This window comes from Electrona antarctica, assembly GCF_951216825.1.
Source record: "Electrona antarctica genome assembly, chromosome: 7".
In the NCBI taxonomy this organism is placed as follows: domain Eukaryota; kingdom Metazoa; phylum Chordata; class Actinopteri; order Myctophiformes; family Myctophidae; genus Electrona; species Electrona antarctica.
The window spans coordinates 249154-257336 of NC_136812.1; positions in this window are offsets into that span (position 1 = coordinate 249154).

Genomic DNA, 8183 nt, shown 5'->3' on the forward strand with positions numbered 1-8183 from the left:
TGTGTGTGCGTCTGAGCGTGTGTGTCAATAGTCAGTAATTCCCAGATTAAGGAACATGATGGATGATAACACAGTCTGTTAATCCTCAACGCTCCGATCTGGTGGAGTCTTCAGATCCGCTCCGGTATGTCTAGCAGATCCGGTCCAGTATGTCCAGCAGATCCGGTCCAGTATGTCCAGCAGATCCGGTCCAGTATGTCCAGCAGATCCGGTCCAGTATGTCCAGCAGACCCGGTCCAGTATGTCCAGCAGACAGTGGATGTCAGTTGTTGATGTGTGAAGTCAACACCGAACTTCTGTAAACATAAACATACACTGTAAACATTCACTCTGTAAACATACAGACATTCTGTAAACAACATACACTGTAAACAACAGACACTGTAAACATAGGCCATCTCTTGGTACGTCTCTAAATGTTGTGATGAATTGAACATGGAGGACCCTGATCCTGATGGAAACAAGTCTTAGAGCTTTTCCTGGTTTTATCTTCGTAGCAGTTGTTGTGTTGACCTCAGAGTAGTATAAAAGAGAGTAATGACACTCCCGTTGACTCTCATTGTAACAATGGAATGCGGAAGCGCTCATTCTATATATAGGCTATAATATATGTGCCTATATACTATATAACAATATAGGCACAGCTCTCTGTCTACCGAGCAATCTTCGTTCCTATTCTCACCTATGGTCATGAAGTGTGGGTCATGACTGAAATAATAAGGTCGCGAATACAAGCGGCCGAAATGAGTTTTCTTCGACGGGTGGCTGGCATCTCCCTTAGAGATAGGGTGAGAAGTTCAGTCACACGAGAGAGACTCGGAGTAGAACCGCTGCTCCTTCGCCTGGAAAGGAGTCAGCTGAGGTGGTTCGGGCATCTGGTTAGGATGCCTCTCGGGCGCCTCCCTAGGGAGGTCCTCGACGCATGTCCCACTGGGAGGAGACCCCGGGGCAGACCAAGGCGCAGTTGGAGGAAACACATCGACTCACTGGCCTTGGAACGTCTCGGAATCCCCCAGGAGGAAGTCATTAATGTTGCTCTGGAGAGTAAAGTCTGGAGCACTCTGGTGGAGCTGTTGCCCCCGCGACCCGACTACGGATAAGCGGTTGAAGATGGATGGATTGATGGAATATAGGCTATAGACTATATTAATATTATGCTGTAGTTATATAGACTAACAGTTTTTTAGACTATAGACTAATGTATATATTTAGCCTATAGTATAGATTAATATATTTAGGCTATAGTATAGATTAATATATTTAGGATAAATTAATATATTTAGCCTATAGTATAGATTAATATATGTAGGCTATAGTATATAGATTAATATATTTAGGCTATAGTATAGATTAATATATTTAGCCTATAGTATAGAGTAGCATCCTGGTTATCACATCTGGAATAATAATATATTTAGGTTTATAGATTAGCAGAGCATCCTGATTATCACATCTGGACTAATGATATATTTCTGTTGTTATAAAACACACCATCCATCCATGTCTTCTTCCTGACGTTTCACTTCCACTCCTCCGCTTTCTTTATTTTCATCACAAATCCCTCCATCCGCGGCTGCAGTCCTGGCTGTGTGTCGCTGATCATAAGCCCAGAAACAGTGTCCTCGGAGCGGCTGCAGTCCTGGCTGTGTGTCGCAGCGGTGGCCGAACGGATAGCGGCGCGGTCTTGATACCGGAAGGTTCCTAGTTCGAATCAGCCGTCCGACACGTTAAAATTACCACCGCTGAAGTGCCCTTGAACAAGGCATTGAACCACTACGATGAAATGTGTTCTATGAGCAGGGCCTGGCTGGAAACAAGTTCTTGAGCTTAGCCCAGATACCCTGGGTAAATATAGATTTCATTTCATTTCATTTCATTTCATTTCATTTCGCTGATCATAAGCCCAGAAACAGTGTCCTCGGGGCGGCTGCAGTCCTGGCTGTGTGTCGCTGATCATAAGCTCAGAAACAGTGTCCTCGGAGCGGCTGCAGTCCTGGCTGTGTGTCGCTGATCATTCACATCCAACACGGATACAGAACAGATGCTCCGACGGGGCTGGGTTTCGCTTCCTACGTCACACTACAAACGGTGACCTATCGAATTATGCGTCCCACACACGGTCCACTGAGTCGGGGACCCCCTCCACAGGCACACAATTATTTAAGTCACAATTCTCCATGTGACAGCTGTCAGGAGGAGGCTGTTTCTCTGGCGCTGTTTCTCTGGCGCTGGCGTGTACGTGTGTGTGTGTGTGTGTGTGTGTGTGTGTGTGTGTGTGTGTGTGCGCGCGTGCGTGCGTGTGTGTGGATTAATCTCGCCTTCTGTTCGTTTCTCCATCAATCCTCTTCCTGCAAATATAGAGAGATGATTATCTCCGCCAGGCCGGAACGCCCGGAGCACCTCAATGTTAAAACCATAATAATGTTTGTTTGATTGATTGATTGATTGATTGATTGAATACTTTATTAATATATAGGACTTTTCTGTTGGATGTATGGGCTGGCAATCAGTGTGAGTGTCAGGGCCAGAAAGTAGGTTTTTTTTCCACTCAGTATGAGTAGGCCTACATGATGATGATGATGATGATGATGATGATGTAGGCTATAGTCATGTTCTTATTTGTGGCCAAAATGACTGGCTATAGTAAATTATATTATATTATATTTTAGAAATATTAGTCTTTATAGGAGTTCAGTCAGGACAACTCATGAATGGATGAAATATATATTTATTGTCTCCACCATGCCGAAGGCATGGGGAGAGAGTATGTTTTGCACTCCGTCCGTCCGTCCGTCCGTCCGTCCGTCCGTCCGTCCGTGTGTGTGTCCGTCCGTCCGTCCGTCCGTCCGTCCGTCCGTCCGTCCGTCCTTCCGTCATTCCGTCTGTGAACAGCTAATCTCCGGCAACGTTAACCCGGTCGATGCCAAATTTTGCACACACACTCCCTGGATGCCAACGATGAACCAGAACCACTGCCCCAAAATGTCCAGAACGGCCTGTTATAGCGCCACCAGGAGGCCGCTTTGTGCAAAACAAGTTTTTGGACAGTACACCTACAGATTTTGTCCAAACATCACGCAAATTGGTACACACAGTCTCTCTAGAGCCATTCAACGAAACGGGTCTTTCAGATTTCTCAGACTCCTTCCAGATTGGCTAAGATTGGCTTCCAAAGTTCGCAGGAGTGCTCAGTTTCAAACAAAATGCTGCAAATCATGAACACATCGTGTGATTTCCGTGAAATTGTGCACGCACATTCCCACTAGGCTGAGGAAGAAATGCCACATGAACATTTTCAACTCAGCCTCATGGTGGCGCTATAACTGGCCGAAAAGTGTTTTTACCTCTAACTGCACGGATCTGTGTATAACTTTCTATGCCAACTCCCTAGAGGCCAAGGAAAAACCTTTGCCTGGAATTTTTCATATCTGCTCTTTATAGCGCCACCAGGAGGCCGACATATGTAAAACACATTTTCTAATATTACTCCTTCAGATTTTATCCAAATTTCACACAAATCGGTACACATGCTCTTCATAGTCATGTGATCAAGACGGGTTTGTTTGATTTCTCATAATCCACCCTCATTGGCTACGATTGGCTTCTAAACTTTGCAGGAGTAGCCCGCTTTGTACCCGTTTTGTACAAATCGCCACAACTACTCAACGCAGCGTCCGTTTGTGTTGAAACTGTGCATGCATATTCCCACTAGGCTTTGGAAGAAATGCCACTTGACAGTTTTCAAATCAGCCTCATGGTGGCGCTACAACAGGCCAAGCCGCGTCACACACACACACACACGTTTATATTGCTCCTAAACATTTTGCCAAACATCACACACACACTCCTATCCTCCTGGTGGAGACCTGTGCCCAGAAGGGCACTTTTTCTAGTTCAATATAAACTGAGCAATATATTTATTATGGTTTGGTGATTAATTGGATCTGCTTTTTAGGTACTCAGATAAAGCGCATCAATCCCAACCATAGGTGAGACAGGTGGTAGCTGGGGTGGAGGAGGGTGAGACAGGTGGTAGCTGGGGTGGAGGAGGGTGAGACAGGTGGTAGCTGGGGTGGAGGAGGGTGAGACAGGTGGGAGCTGGGGTGGAGGAGGGTGGGACAGGTGGTAGCTGGGGTGGAGGTGGGTGAGACAGGTGGTAGCTGGGGTGGAGGATGGTGAGACAGGTGGTAGCTGGGGTGGAGGAGGGTGAGACAGGTAGTAGCTGGGGTGGAGGAGGGTGGGACAGGTGGTAGCTGGGGTGGAGGAGGGTGAGACAGGTGGTAGCTGGGGTGGAGGAGGGTGAGACAGGTGGTAGCTGGGGTGGAGGAGGGTGAGACAGGTGGTAGCTGGGGTGGAGGAGGGTGAGACAGGTGGTAGCTGGGGTGGAGGAGGGTGAGACAGGTGGTAGCTGGGGTGGAGGAGGGTGAGACAGGTGGTAGATGGGGTGGAGGAGGGTGAGACAGGTGGTAGCTGGGGTGGAGGAGGGTGGGACAGGTGGTAGCTGGGGTGGAAGAGGGTGAGACAGGTGGGAGCTGGGGTGGAGGAGGGTGGGACAGGTGGTAGCTGGGGTGGAGGAGGGTGAGACAGGTGGGAGCTGGGGTGGAGGAGGGTGGGACAGGTGGGAGCTGGGGTGGAGGAGGGTGAGACAGGTGGGAGCTGGGGTGGAGGAGGGTGAGACAGGTGGTAGATGGGGTGGAGGAGGGTGGGACAGGTGGTAGCTGGGGTGGAGGAGGGTGGGACAGGTGGTAGCTGGGGTGGAGGAGGGTGAGACAGGTGGGAGCTGGGGTGGAGTAGGGTGAGACAGGATGAGCAGTACAAACTTCCAGTTTAAATAGCCGGTATGAAGATGGAATGAGTGTGATTGGATGAAGTGAATCATGTGAATGAGTGTGATTGGATGAAGTGAATCATGTGAATGAGTGTGATTGGATGAAGTGAATCATATGAATGAGAACGTGATGCTGAGGCGGACCAATTAACTGAGTTTCCTGATTGCACATGTGGTGACATCATGTCCATGACATCATGTCTGTGACATCATGTCGGTGACAACTGACATCATGTCTGTGACATCATTAGTTCACCCATAAAAGGACTCATCACTGCTTTTGTTTCACCCTACTGGTCGCCCTATTGGTCAGCCTTGGTCACCGTACCGCAGGATTGGCCAAGCCTTGTGTGTCATTGGTGACGTTGTAACTGCATATAAGTCTTGTAGCTCATATAACAGACCTCAGGTTTTTACGCAAGAAGACATGCTCGGATCTGAGCTGAGCTGCCACGCTGTGCTGGACAGTGCAGCAGTAGAGTAGACTAGTAGAGCTGTAGTACTAGTAGTACTAGTAGAGCTGTAGTACTAGTAGTACTAGCAGTACTAGTAGTACTAGTAGAGCTGCCATGCTGTGCTGGACAGTGCACCAGAAAGGCTCAAAGAGGATTCACCACGCCGCTGTAGCGGTCGGTCACAAGGTCTACTCGTTCGGAGGTTACGACTATGGAGAGACTCACACGTACAACGTGGGCCAGATGGACGTTCACGTCTTCAATACGGTGTCTCTGCGTTGGACCAAACTCCTCCCCTCTGTGGTGACCGCGGGGAGCGAAGGAGAAGAGCTCCTCCCCTCGGTAGTGACCGCGGGGAGCGAATGTGAAGAGCTTTTCCACTCGGTAGTGACTGCGGGGAGCGAAGGAGAAGAGCTGCTCCCCTCGGTGGTGACCGCGGGGAGCGAAGGAGGAGATCATCTCCCCCCAGAGGAGGTTCCCTCCATGCGCGTGGCTCACACGGCCGCGCTGCTACGAGACATGGTCTACATCTTCGGGGGAATCGTGAACATCGAGATAGAGATGGACGGCAGTGGCGTCACCACCATCCGAGGGGACAAATGCAACGCGCTGTACGCGTTTAGCGTGGACACTCACGCCTGGTCCGAGCCTCGCGTCCGTGGGAGCGTCCCCGAGGCGAGGTGGGGCCACTCCGCCTGCGTCTCGGCGAAGGTCATGTACGTGTTCGGAGGATTCAACCTGACGAGCGGGCAGTCTGACGACGTCTACAAGCTGGACACCACCGCAATGGTCTGGACTTCAATCAGCAGCAGAGGAACTCCACAACGACCCGTTTCACAGGACAACTGTGACCACATGGTCTCGCAGTATCACTCTGCCACCATCATCGACACAAAGATGTTTGTATTCGGCGGCCAAAGGAACCAAGACGAGATGGACCACAACATGGTCAGGGTGTTTGACACGGAGACCAACCTCTGGCTGAAGATGCCTAACTCCGCCCCGTGTTTTCCAGAAGGACGCATGGGTCACTCGGCCTTTGCCTACAGGGGAGAGCTGTACATATTCGGCGGCCACACCTTCCGTCTGGAACGGACCTTCAACGACCTGTGGAAGTTCAACCCGGAGAGCCTCTCCTGGAAGATGGTGGAGCCTAAAGGGAAATGCCCGTGCTGGATGTCCCGGATGAGCTGTTGCATGCTGGGAGAGCGCGTGGTCCTCTTCGGAGGATACCGATACCGAGACGGTGCGTCCGTTCCGCTGGACGTCCAAGATGACCCCGAGGTCTCCGACGACCTGTACATCCTAGACCTGAGTCCTAGTCTGAAGACGCTGTGTCAGCTAGCGGTCCTTCAGGACGGTCTGGAGCAGTCCGGTCTGCCCCGCGACGTATGCTGGGAACTGGCGGCCATGACTACCGACCAATCAGACGTCAGATAGGAACCTGACAGCCATGACTACCAACCAATCAGACATCAGGTAGGAGGAACTGACAGCCATGACTACCAACCAATCAGACATCAGGTAGGAGGAACTGACAGCCATGACTACCGACCAATCAGACGTCAGGTAGGAATTGACAGCCATGACTACCAAGAGCAACAGGAAAATAAAAGATGGTTCTGTCAGAGAAGGAGTTCCAGACGACGGAACAGAAGAACAGGAAAGACCAGGAGAAAGGATGCGACATTCTGACGGGAAGGAAAGCAGAACACAGTGATGTGATTCCCCAGTGACCCGACTACGGATAAGCGGTTGAAGATGGATGGATGGAGGAAAGCAGAACACAGTGATGTGATTCCCTCGTGACACGACTACGGATAAGCGGTTGAAGATGGATGGAGGAAACTGTGGGAGAAGAAAAGGACTGCTCAGGTGGAGACCTTTGTGTTTTTTTTAAATCCCTTTTCTGTCTTATTTTTCTGTCATAATTGAGTAAATTAATCCACGATCCTGATGTTGGTAAAAAGCACTTTTCTTTAGCGTTACCTCATGACCTGTGAGCTTGTAGATTTTAACATGTTGTAGAAACTAGGGACTGCCATTGGATTTTTTTGAATTTTCGTTTTTTCATGTCATATGAAAGCAGGGAATCATAGCTTCAAATTGACATATTGGTTGTTCAGTTTGACCCACCAGTTTTGGAGATATGGCTTATAGAGTAATGTCTTGCAGAAAACAGCGAGTTGAGAAAACAGGCTTGAAAGGTTCACTTCTGTGGTCTCTAACATTACACCTAGCTATATGTTTGGGCATTTGTTTCATATTTACATGTCGATTTCAGCTCTGACACTTATTTCAGACATGCTCTAGTATGTGAAGAGTCTGCCTGTGCTATTAACTCATTTTGGAAAAAGTTTTTCTCCTCATGGTGAATAGCTGTAATTTGCGCGATGGCAGTCTCTCAGTCAAATCCGGTCACATATATTTATATATTCTACTGTTAGACAGATGTTAGGTTCTGGGTTTACTGATGATCCTTGATGACTATTTCTATGTATTGTATGTATTCGTAATCCAGAGTGATTTACAGCACATGGTAATATACAGTATTACCAAGTGCTGTAAAATCACCTGTAAATGGATTCATTTAAGTCTGATAAATGCCTCCATTGTAAATCTAAATGGTCATAATAAGATTTATAATAATAATAAATGTAGATTTTATCATGTTATATTGTAGAAACTATGTCCATACACATCATAATAATAATAATAACTAGAAAAGGATCGCTTTGGAAGACTAAACTTGAGAAAAAGACCATGGAATTGTGACAGGGTCGGTTTTTTATAGTGGGAGGCAGGTAAAGGTTCTTGAAGACTCATACACAGAGTTGGCGGTGCCCAGATTTGAACCCATGACCTTGTGTTGCAAAGGCAAGAGCTCTACCGAGCTAACA